Here is a 12,780-nt window from a genome sequence, read left to right on the forward strand (position 1 = left end):
ACCAGACTTTTGTCATTGTGGAATCAATAATAGAACAGTTAAGTTTATTGAACCATCACAGTTTCATTAGTTTTTAACCACAGAAACAGCTTGATTAGGTTCAGAGAAACACTGCTGGTTAAAAGAACCACTGTCATCGTGGTTACAGTAACAGGGTTAAAGTTGTGCAATAATCACAGAAAGCCCAATGTTTCTCACAGGAATCAAACACCAGTTTCCTGTGGGAAAGTCCTGGATTTTCTGACCCATCTATCCACCTCAGCTCCTTCTAAGATTATTCTGTATGTTAGGTCAACTTCCTCCTCTGTGTCATAATTAGCCTGCTACAGTGGCTAGAGGTCACCTAAATTTAACAGGCAGCTGCTTGTTGTGTGACCTTGCAGACACAAACAACATATGGAATCATTTTTTAACAGAACAGTCTCTTTTATTCATTTAACAGCACTTTTTATTTGTAACACTGAACATGAATTCATTCAACTTTAGCAACAGAAATGTGCAAATTCTGGGTGTGCTATACTAAACTTGTGAACCACAATGATGCTTTATCATCAAACCAAACTGTACAGATCTCTAGACATGTACAATCTAAAACTGAATTCCATGACAAGACTGATTTACACACGTACTGTAACACTGTTCACATACCTCCATCTGGTCTCTGCCTGTGTAGAGGTCAGGATAACTAATGACAGCTTGGTGTAATTTTTGGTTACAAGCAAGGGCCTGATCTGATGCTTCCACTCTCCTCGGGTAGTGATGTCATACATCCTCACACTGTAACAGAAATTAAACCAAGAGCCCCATTTCAGCCATCCCATACCCGTTTAAACAGAGAAGACTCAGAGCTTTAGCCTGGCCTTCCATATGGCTTACAAAGGCTAGTTATTAAAATGAAAGATGGTGTAACACTGAAACCCTTCCTCTGATGTACATCCTGCACTATATCACATACAGAACGTGTACTGAGGAGGGAAATCTTTACGAGCATGTTGCATAACGCACCTTTCTCCCCTATCATTCGCGAAAATGAGAATTCACACTGATATGCTTCACTTCATCACCCTGAGACAGCTGCAATGTAGTCGTGCAAGATATTTGTCTGTAATATAAAAGTATAGATAACAATGCTGGATGATGAGAAACAACAACAAAAGAGTTGCATGAACAAACTGTTCTGATGGTTTAGCTCACAACAAAACAGATTTGACCTTAGATGGCTTGTTAAAACTCTGCACCAAATTACTGAGACAACAGAAACAGCACACTATGATTCAGAGATCTGGACTCAGAAATAAGATTTTTACTTTTTGAGCTTGAAAAACAAAATGTAATCAATCCTCTCACAATCCCCAGTGTAAAGATCGCATGAGAGAAGCTGTCAAATTGTTCAGCCAAAACAAAAACAGACAGAAAGCAGGTTGACATGCTTTCAAAAACATTGACAATCACCATTCACTTGTAGCAATCTTGACAGTGTATATCCACATCTTGTTATTCGTAGTTAGAGACAAAGATGGACACATGTTCAGTATCACCCATCAGTACAGGTTTCAGTACATTTTGCTTTAAGATATTTGCTTTTGTGAGATACTGAGGAGTTTAACTTCTTCAGAACTCAGTAAACATCACTCTTTGTTTGAACGGTTTACTGCCATACAGTACTGTACGTAAAAGCTGTAATGAGGGTCACAGTTAATCAGTCATTGGCTATAAATGCTAACAAGCTAAAAAGGCTGGGAACCAGTTTTACCATAAAAGTCAGTCCATTTCACATACCTGTAATAAAAAAGTAACAATAGCAGAGTCAAACATTCAGATAAGAGCCCACCCTTGAAACACATACCATAAGCTTGATCTCCTGTCAAAATGTATCAGGATCCTCAGGCAGCAAGCATTCACCCTACTGAAGTGTCTTTGGTCGAGAAGCTGACCGCTCCGCTGGGTGACTGTACTTAGTGACTTGAGTTTCTGCAGAGAGGATGAAGAGAATTTCTCCTTCAGAGAATGAAGAAAAACAAAGAAATGTTTGGGTTTTTGGTGACCCCTTGGTCAGGCTTCACCTTATATGCAGGTCTCTAAAATTGGCATTATATTAACACAGTAAATAATAAATACACTATTGTTGGAAAAATAAATATTAAGGTCTTTAATTACACTACATCAAAACTGCCCACACAGTTGTCCCGTGGAGCCACAGGTTTGCAAAGCAGCCTTCAGTTTGAACTGAACGCCATATTATTGTTGCAGGTAAATGAAGCCAAATAAATAAATAACATACAGTCCTGATGAATAAATTGACTGTATGTGCAGCAAACTAAAGTGCCGTATTATGTTAGTCTCAATAAACACAATCCTGTGTTCTTAAAGTATTTAACAAAGTAAGGCTATGAACTTTCATCAGTGAAATAGGCTTTAAAACATGGTGTTGATTCAGCGGAGACTCCTGATGGACCTGCCGGGAATTTGTCGGGGGATCAAGGGTCGTTAGAGACTGGCACTTAATAGAACAGAGAGCGAGTGAGGGTGTGACTCCGACAGCTGCCCCACGTGGGTTTGTGAGGAGGTTGGCATCATCTTTGCCACTCTTACCAACTTGTTTCTCCCTCTGCTTATCACAAGTGAATTTTTAAAATCAAATAACATAGGAGTCCACTCACAGTGTTGGGGAATAACTAGGCACTGTACATGTAACCAGTTATTGTAATTAAATTTAAAAATAAATCTAATTGTAATCAGTTACATTTATAGTACTGAGAAAAAAAATATGCAGTTAGTTACTAATCACGTTGGTGACTACAAAGGGGTTTCATCTGAATATATTGTTTTTAGTAAAAAGCTTATACATTTATGTAACCATTTCTTTTTACCATGTAGCATACAGTACCTTCTTTTGGCATATTTCTAGACAATGCAGGTCATCAAAGCTGTTGGAACAAATAACACCATGAAGGGTAGGATGGCTACAAGGAGCTATAGGTTCCATTCATTTAGCAGCGTGCTTTACATTTTCAGTGCTGCAGTTGACTGGTTCTCTTGTTTGACTTTGCACCGCCTCTCCTCTCATCTGTCAATCAAATTTAAGCACACTGCTTTAAACAGTCTGGCTGTGACCAACCGACAGCGCCAAGGTGGGTGGTCATGTTGTCGGACAAGAAAGTGACTTAACAAAGTGACTAGTAATCTGCAATGTGTTACATTTCAGAACTAACCTTTCTAGCACTGTCACTGTTACCTACACTACCTCTCTTGTCCACTCACATGCTGCTTCTTCTCTTTGACCTTGACTCCTGGCCAACAGTCAAATAAAATCAGACAGGAGCATAGGAGGGAGGACTGCAATTGGACATAGTTGCACATGAAATAACGTATTGTCTTCCAGAGTTGTTTACATTCTAAGTGGAGATGGAAGTAGGGCACTGAAGCAGGGTGTCCCAGTTCCTCAAAGGCCTAACTGCACATCTGTACTGTGCAGCAGCCTGGTAATGCTCCTCTGCTCTGAGTAGTTGCTACATCTGGGACTGAAAGCACAAATGTGCATGAGTATGTACACAGAGCTTTCAAAGTTGGAATTCTCCCTTAAAACATATTCATTTCATAATATTGCAGCTGTTGCTCTTTCACTTGGACTGTCAACACCGTGGTTTAAAGGTGGAAGTGACTGTGGCCAGTAAGCAAAGTGTCAGTTCTGGCTGGACCCCCAGAATTTGCATACATACTCAGTACATCTGTTTAACACTAAATGACCCAGCAGAAGTGTAATTTATCATCTCCATCATGCTAGTGGTGCATGTTTCCTTGTCATAGTGCTCCAGTGCGGTGGGACAGTGTGAGTGTCACCCGGAAGACAACAGACAGGACATATACTCCACTGGCTGTTGCAGTTAGTCCACCAAATATCTTAAGCCATTGGTTGAGTTGGTGCTGCAGATGGCTGCCTTGGTTCTGTACCAGAAACAAATTCCTTGTGTGTAACATACTTGGCCAAAAAAGGTGATTATCCTGATAATATTTTGACCTCATGAAGGCACTAATGAGAATGAAAAGGAGTCACTTGTGAGTTTTCTCATTTACTTAACAGTAACAATTATACACAACCAAAAAACAATGTGGGGCTACACCAGACAATCAGGGAAGCTAGTATGGAGTTGTACCTAAAAGAGGCCATCGCTCCTGGTGCATTATCAACCTACACTGCTTTATTATAAAGTAGATTCCAGTCTGCTTGTCTATGACTAAGGAGGGAATTGTGATTTGCTTTTCAGTAAACATTCAAAAACAAACTGCATTATTTCTTAGCTAATATGTTTAAGCAGTCACTGTAAGTCTTAGTCCTCACTCACCATGAAGAGGGTAAAAATACAAATAGTTCATTTCACACTGCAAACTAAAAACAACATTTGATGGTTCCACAATTTATGTATTAAAGTTGTGCATATAAAATAAGCTTAACAAAACCAACACCAAACAGAGGGTTACCTTAGTTTCTGTCTTTCAGCTGTGCCCTTAACCAGGTTTGTCTTCTTCTCTTGATGTCAAACAGCTTTTAGGCCCATTACTGCCACTGTCTGGACAGAAGTGGAGATGCATAATTTTAGTAATAGTAGTCACACTAAATACTGGCATACAGTACACCACTATATTTATCATATTAAATGAACCAAGTTCATTCCTGTACCCCACATCCCCTGAACTCTTTTACAACATTTCTTTCAAATTGAAGGGTCAAGATGAATTTTCAAAGCCTTTTTATAGAGTCTGCCCCTTGTCTGGGTTCTAGTGCTAGACCACCTGCTACCTTCGCCTCTGCGTCTGTACATGCAGTCCATCCACTAGCTGTTGAAACCAAAGTGATGAACTAACCAACAGACAAACTCTTTGGATGTCTAGCTCTTGCTGTAAGATCCTGAGTGTGTGGTTAGACCTGTGCAGTATGTGAGATAGACCTGGCTGAATAAGGGTTTTGTACTTTCAGCAAAATGAATCAAATGTAATATATTTTAAGACATTTAAATGACTGATAACACATATTTAAACAGTTAAAATGAGTCAAATCCATTATCAATAGCTGATGAAACTGAACTTGTAGCAGTTGTGAAATTTCACAGATGTTCATCCTATTGAGGGATTTTTGGTGAAAATGCAGCTGCTGTGACCGTGAGATGTATGGGGCCACCGTCGAAGCAGCTTGAGCATTTTTGTCTCCTCTGGTTGCCAGTGAAGTCCCACAGCAGCAGGTGGGAGCCTGCCAGTATCAGCTCATGATTTCATGTGAAAGGAAGCAAGTTGTTCTAAAAGTTCTTAAGATCCAGTTTATGAAGTCCTTAAGAATCCCATGTAGAATCAAAGTGAGCTGATATATACATAACATCTGATACAACTGTCTCTCATCTTGTTATTTTTGACACTTCTTCAAATGGTCTGCAGGCCAAAACTGTCTCCTCCGGTGCTGACAAAAAGCTTCTGAGCTCTGAACTGATTCTAACTATTTCAAAACTTTCTGAGCTCATTTGTAATAAAATGACTTACTGATCATGGCAGAAGCATCAGTTTTCCATCTGCAGCTTCTGGGCATTTTGTAGTGATCAGCACCTGTAAATACAAGGTATTGTCTTTACTAAAATATCTCCAACACCTAGAGAGATGACACAGCAGAGGTTAAATATTACCACACCTCAAGCTTATTAAAGGTTAGATACCAATATTTGCCAATTAGTCAATGGGCCAGACCAGATACCATACAAGGTTGCAAAGCTTTTTTTGGTGCCATCTTATTTGTTACATCCATCCATCCATCCATTTTCTTCCGCTTATCCGGGGCCGGGTCGCGGGGGCAGCAGTCTAAGCAAAGATGCCCAGACCTCCCAAATGTAGTAATGTAATACATGACAACCTTTGCAAATGAGTAGCTGTTGTTTTTTTTTTTTGAAGGAAACGTATGTGCACCTATCGCCATCACATGTATTTACCCAGACAGTTCAAATATAACACTCAAACACCTCTACTGTTAACTGTTTTACAAATTGATATGTGTTCCCTAGGTGTGTATTTCATCCAGTATTCTTGCATTTATTCATGCTGTTTAACAGTTTCAATTATTTAGTTACAGTGGGGCAAATAAGTATTTGATACACCGCTGATTTTCCAAGTTTTCCCACTTACAAAGAATGGACAGATCTGTAATTTTCATCGTAGGTACACCTCAACTGTGAGAGACAGAATCTACAAAAAAAACCCGAAAGTCACATTGTTAGATTTTTAAATTTTATTAGTATTTGATCACCTACCAACCAGCAAGAATTCTGGCTCTCACAGACCTGTTAGTTTGTCTTTAAGAAGCCCTCCTATCCTCCACTCATTGCCTGTATTAATTGCACCTGTTTGAACTCGTTACCTGTATAAAAGACACCTGTCCACACACTCAATCTATCAGACTCCAACTTCTCCACTATGGGCAAGACCAAAGAGCTGTCTAAGGACACTAGGGACAAAATTGTAGACCTGCACAAGGCTGGGATGGGCTACAGGACAATAGGCAAACAGCTTGGTGAGAAGGCAACAACTGTTGGTGCAATTATTAGAAAATGGAAGAAATTCAAGATGACTGTCAATCTCCCTCGGACTGGGGCTCCATGCAAGATCTCGCCTCGTGGAGTATCAATGATCCTGAGAAAGGTGAGGGATCAGCCTAGAACTACACGGGAGGACCTGGTCAATGACCTGAAGAGAGCTACATGTCCAGGCCTGTCTGAAGTTTGCCAAAGACCATCTGGATGATCCAGAGGAGGCATGGGAGAAGGTATTTTGGTCAGATGAGACCAAAATAGAACGTTACCCTTCGGTGTAAAGGGGGAGTGAAATGTGAGCTGACAAGTGGGCATTTTGGACAACAACCTCCTTCCCTCAGTAAGCGCTTTGAAGATGGGTCGTGGCTGGGTCTTCCAGTATGTCAATGACACCAAACACACAGCCAGGGCAACTAAGGAGTGGCTCTGTAAGAAGCATTTCAAGGTCCTGGAGTGGCCTAGCTAGTCTCCAGACCTGAACCCAATAGAAAATCTATAGAGGGAGCTGAAACTCCGTATTGCCCAGCGACAGCCCCAAAACCTGAAAGATCTGGAGAAGACCTGTATGGAGGAGTGGGCCAAAATCCCTGCTGCAGTGTGTAAAACCTGGTCAAGAACTACAGGAAACATCTGACCTCTGTAATTGTAAACAAAGGTTTTGGTACCAAATATTAAGTTCTATTTTTCTATTGTGTCAAATACTTATTTCATGCAATAAAATGGAAATAAATTATTTAAAAATCTAACAATGTGATTGTTCTGGAATTTTTTTTGTATGTTCTGTCTCTCACAGTTGAGGTGTACCTACGATGAAAACTACAGATCTGTCCATTCTTTGTAAGTGGGAAAAGTTGAAGAATCGGCGGTGTATCAAATACTTATTTGCCTCACTGTATAAGAAGCCGACCCATATTAATATTAGTTTTTCTTATTTAGATTGAAGCTTGACATTGTCAATGTGGAATCTAAGCATCTGACAAATTATTTTCTGGCAGGACAAGGTCCAAGTATCAAGAAAGATGAAGAATATGTACAGTGTCTCATTGATCTCATGAAGAATAACTGGCTCAATCCTATGTCTCCTGATAAAACTGATCTGGCTAGTCTCTCCGCTTGCTCCACCTGGTATGACCAGGGATCTCTTGAGAGTTCTTGAGATAGGAGAAGAGGCTTACCAGGCATTCAAGCAAACACAAATAGATGAGGTCCCACAGTCTGTAAATTTCCGTGACAAGATCACTTAGCAAAACCTGAAGACATTCTCCAATGTCAGCATGACAACAGCCCATAGAAAGAAAGCACAGGATGTGGTTCTGAAGGCAGATAGAAACCTGTTCAGCCACATGATCCTGGTGGGCCCACTGCCATAGGCACAGGGAAATGCTGATGGGTCCTTATGCAAAACAAACAAGGCTTCACTTGCCAGGGAGCTTGAAAAAAATGCATCTCCGGCAGAAGACATCCTAATTCCATCTACATGCATCCCTGATGGGATGGGCCTGGATCAAAAAATGGATGGGAACAACAAAACCTTTTCACAGGTTGCAGAATTGGCCATGTGCCAGACCCTCAGTGAAGGGACACAGAGTGAGAGAATCTTGTTTTTAATGTCTACCATCAGACTTCAATCAAAGATGCTGAATGACCAAACCTGAGTACAGGCAACACTCTACAATACAAGAATCTTGCAGGAGGACAACATGTTCAGTAGTAGAGACAATCAACAAGGCCAGTCTCATCAGGTTTCTGGTAAAAGAGTAGAAACATCCACGATACAGAGATGCTGCATGGCAAAGTGTTGTACATGACCCGTGAGGAAACATGCTACCAGTCCGTGCAAATTCTCAGTCATCCAGGTCATAGTAAGCTGAAAAAGACGTAGAAAAAAAAAATCAACTGGACTTGGTTTTAGGTTAAAGACATTTCACCTCTCATCCAAGACGCTTCATCAGTTCTGTCCGATTGGTGGTGAGCAGGAGGTATTTATGGTGTTTCAGTCCATTGACGGACAACAATGTCCCCTAACAACTGAGTCGTTACAGTCCGGTATCAGTGAGCGTCATTACCTGTCTTTGAACTCTCACCCATGACTGTGGTGTGAATTAGGGTGGGAATGTCTGGGCAGAGATTTCAACACAGAGTTGTAGATGGATGACAAGTTGTCTTAGTCCACCACCCCCATTTAGCGAGGGGTGTTCTATTTGGACTCAAACCAGTGATTTTCTCTGGAGAGGATCTGGACTTCACTGTCCTCAAAAGAATGTCCTTTGTCCTTCAGGTGGAGGTGGACTGCTGACTCTCGTCCACTGGGGTTGGCTCTCCTGTGTTGGGCCATGCTTTTGTGCAGTGGCTGCTTAGATTCATCAATGTACAAGTTGTTAAACTCCTGACTACACTTAATTGCATACACCACATCACTCTGTTTGTGTCTGGGTGTTTTGTCTTTTGGGTGGACCAACCTCTGCCGCAGGGTGTTCTCAGCCTCATTAGACAGTCCAGACAGTGCTGCTTAGTCTCCTCTCTTTCTGCAGCACTATGCTGCAGGCATGGCTGAGCAGGCAGCATCCCTCATGGCCACACGGTTTCCTGCAGTTCTTGTAGGTAAATCACCCAGCAGGAGTCACTGGTAAAGTGGCCAGCTCCTAAATCCAACCATCTGAGGCAGAACCAATGGTTTAATGCAACAGCGTTCTGTGTCTGCTTTTTTACTTCATATCACCCACTGTATAAAAAAAAACAAGTGAAAATTAATGTACATACATGCAAAGATGCTCTAATTTATTAGGAAGGAAGAAAGATGTGCACAAAGGGGGAAACAAGCATTCTTAAATCTTTCTAAACTATTGCACAGTGAGGAACATACTGACATGTTTTGTGAACCTTAAATTTCCCAGAGGGCATGTCCAAAAATGGAGCCCAGTATAATCAGTTAATGACAGTAGAACTCTGGAGATTAGACGAGAACAGTTCCCACAGACAAATTACCCAGTTGTAATTCTAGATGTCTTTGTTTAAAGTTGTGTACCCAGTAAAAGATAAATGCATTTAAAGAGTATTTAAAGAAAAAAAAAAAGATATTTTGACAAACAACCCGAATCACTCGTGTCAAAAACCACTTAGTACCTCATAAAACTGTTCCTCACACTGCACTACAGAACAGCCTGGAGTCAGGATGTTCAGCTGTAACTGACTTCCACTATGTCAACTAGTAGGCCTGAAGTCACAGTATGTTCATGTATAAGCCTCTGTAAACTTGTAACTGCTATGTATTTATTGTAATGAGTAAATCAATTTTTAGTTTTAAAAAAGCATGGTTAACTCATTTTAAAGGAATAGTCCAACATTTTGGGAAACACTTTCTTGCTGTGCGTTAAATGCCACTTTCATGTTTATAGGCTAAATATGAAGCTAGGGAGAGGAGATTGTTAGCTTAGCCTAGCATAAGGACTTGAAACATGGAAAAATAGCTGGCTGTTTGCCCTTGTTTTCAGTCTTTGGTCTGAGCTAAGCCCACCAGCTGCTTGCCTTGGCTTAAGTGATAAGCGAATGTTAACAATCTTATCATCTAACTCACCACAAGAAAGTGAATAAGCGTATTTCCCAAAATTCCAAATTGTTGCTTTAAAAAGGAAAAATATGCTTTTATCAATAACGTGATACATGATGCAATGACTGCACTAAGGTGGACAATCAAGAACAAAAATTCTTAATAAAAATAAAGTAACCATGGGATAATATAGTGTATTAACTTATGACACCTGCTACTCCAGGGTGTTAGGCACTGAGGTATTTACATGTTACAGCTGTAAGTACAGAAGGAAACTATAGTATGCCGACCTCTCAATGAAGGTGCCAAAGAGCAGTCTGATGGTCTTCTGTATATTCTCAGTACACAGCCAACTCCACTGGTCCTTCATCAGCAGGCACAGGATGTTCAAAGCAACATCTGCCACAACTGTGTTTATGGTACACATAAAATACACCATGAAATAGAGGGACACGCTAAAACACATATAAACTCCAAACAAAACAGTCACTGGGTGGTGCAGAGTGACTACTAGGACGACTCAGCTAATGCTTAAACAAACTGTGGACATCTGCTGCACTCAAGTGGTGATGCTGTGTTACTGCTTCTCAAAGGCTGCAAAGAGACATTTCTGGAAGCGATTCTGCACTGATGTTTTGAATATAACTAACTATGACAAGACAGTTTTGTAAATCTCAACCTGTCCCATGAGTTTTCCCTGGTGTCTTCATGTCTTTGCCAGGCTGCTCACAGCTCTGCTTGGCTGTCTCCCTCCCATTCTGCCCTCCCAAAAGACTTTCGTGCTCTTTGACATAGCTTTCCAAGCCAGACAGTGACATGCCAGTTTGGAGAAAAAAAATCCAATTATTTATTTCTTCTTAGTGAAAAAATGCCAAAAGTCATGAGATCACACTTTTCATTGACTCTCTCAGCTAACCATCTGGTAGAAAGATTTTTCTAAACTTTGGACAGAGACAGGGAAACTTCTCCCCTTGTTTTCAAGCGTTACCATTAGCCAAGCTGGATGTGGGTGTGGTATCAGCCTTTTCATCTAATTCTTGGCAAGAAAGCAAGAGACTGTTTCTCCAAATGTTCAACTTTGCCTTTAAGATTGGATCATTTTCATTTTGATTGTGTTTGGTTTTCACTCATGTTATCAAAGAAGTGCTCACAGAATAGCTTTCTCACCTTATCAATTTTTGACTTGATAATGGGCTTTCTTCCAAAGTATGTGCACGCATCTGAGCTGAGAGCCAGGAACTCCTGCATGTCCTCACTGTTGGCTGTCTCAGGAATGCTGCTTAATTGCTAAAGAAAATCACTGAAATTACAGCACCATACAAATCATTAGCAATCATGCAGAGTGAAGATATGATCTGAATACCTACTATGATCTGAATACCTACTCTAAGGAACATATCCAGCTGGCTTTTATGGGCTTCAACCTTCTCATTGTCTGCATTGCCAAATGGGAGAACAGGGAACAACTTCTTTGGGCTTTTGACATCTCAAATGCATAACATTAACTGATAATGACTTATATGTATTGGTATACTCAAGGTCAATGGTCAGTTTAAGTAAAGGATACTTTCTCACACTTGACTCTTTTCTTGAATTTGGGGTTCCCCTCTAAAAGTTAAGGAACTCGCTGTATCTCCGGTTGACAGTTTGACAGGCAGCAGGTTGCAGAGTGGCGCCAGCGTAAACTATAACACTGAAAGTGGAGGGTAATACCTGATAATCTTTATTACATATTCAAATTTTAGTCAGACATAAAAGGAAGAAGGAGGTGGTGTTACCTTTACAGTGTAGAGGTGTAGGGATATGTGCCAGTGCCACACTGCTCCTTTGCACTAACATTACCAGAAATGTGCACATTCTGGATGTGCACAGGAGCAGCTGTATTGCTGGGAGGGTCAAAGTCGCAGGAACTTAGACCAAGTCTTCTTGGAGGACATGATGGAGGATTTCTCTTGAGCTATACCTGCTGGTCACAGGAAGTTCTCAGGCAGACTCCACCTTTGGCCCAAGATTGTTCAGAGGACCGAAGCACCTGAAGGCCCCATCATTAGAGCGATCACATTGCAGACGTTTGTTGGATGACCGCAGTAACAAAAGCCTCCTATACGGTCATCTTCTCAGCAAATGTCAGGATGACCATGCTGCTATCCATTTGTGTAAATTATATAATATATAAAAATTATATTATATACAGTATGTGTGTTATGTAAACTCTGTGGGTGGCTTACTGAAAGGGCCCAATAAGCAGATGCCCTGTAGCTCACTTGCAAATGATCCCAGAAATGAATCTGTCTATCTACAGTGCCTTGCGAAAGTATTCGGCCCCCTTGAACTTTGCGACCTTTTGCCACATTTCAGGCTTCAAACATAAAGATATAAAACTGTAATTTTTTGTGAAGAATCAACAACAAGTGGGACACAATCATGAAGTGGAACGAAATTTATTGGATATTTCAAACGTTTTTAACAAATAAAAAACTGAAAAATTGGGCGTGCAAAATTATTCAGCCCCTTTACTTTCAGTGCAGCAAACTCTCTCCAGAAGTTCAGTGAGGATCTCTGAATGATCCAATGTTGACCTAAATGACAAAGGATGATAAATAGAATCCACCTGTGTGTAATCAAGTCTCCGTATAAATGCACCTGCACTGTGATAGTCTCAGAGGT

At 40.7% G+C, this 12,780-nt stretch overlaps 1 long non-coding RNA gene across 5 annotated transcripts; it reads right to left on the reverse strand.

Annotated features, from left to right (window-relative positions):
• Positions 1-453: 453 nt before the first annotated feature.
• On the reverse strand, positions 454-12,430 carry LOC109959542 (uncharacterized). Of its 5 annotated transcripts, none has more exons than XR_002274855.1 (7): positions 11,892-12,430; positions 11,281-11,806; positions 10,404-10,521; positions 9,026-9,288; positions 5,530-5,592; positions 4,480-4,568; positions 454-1,971 (listed from the first exon to the last, which is right to left on the reverse strand). It is a non-coding gene; the product is annotated as an uncharacterized LOC109959542 (long non-coding RNA). The 5 variants fall into 5 exon arrangements; XR_002274857.1 differs by having other exon boundaries at positions 11,281-11,389; positions 11,681-12,430; XR_002274856.1 differs by having other exon boundaries at positions 11,281-11,413; positions 11,499-12,430.
• Between the last annotated feature and the right edge of the window lie 350 nt (positions 12,431-12,780).

The sequence above is a fragment of the Monopterus albus genome, unplaced genomic scaffold, assembly GCF_001952655.1.
Source record: "Monopterus albus unplaced genomic scaffold, M_albus_1.0 scaffold39.1, whole genome shotgun sequence".
Taxonomy (NCBI): domain Eukaryota; kingdom Metazoa; phylum Chordata; class Actinopteri; order Synbranchiformes; family Synbranchidae; genus Monopterus; species Monopterus albus.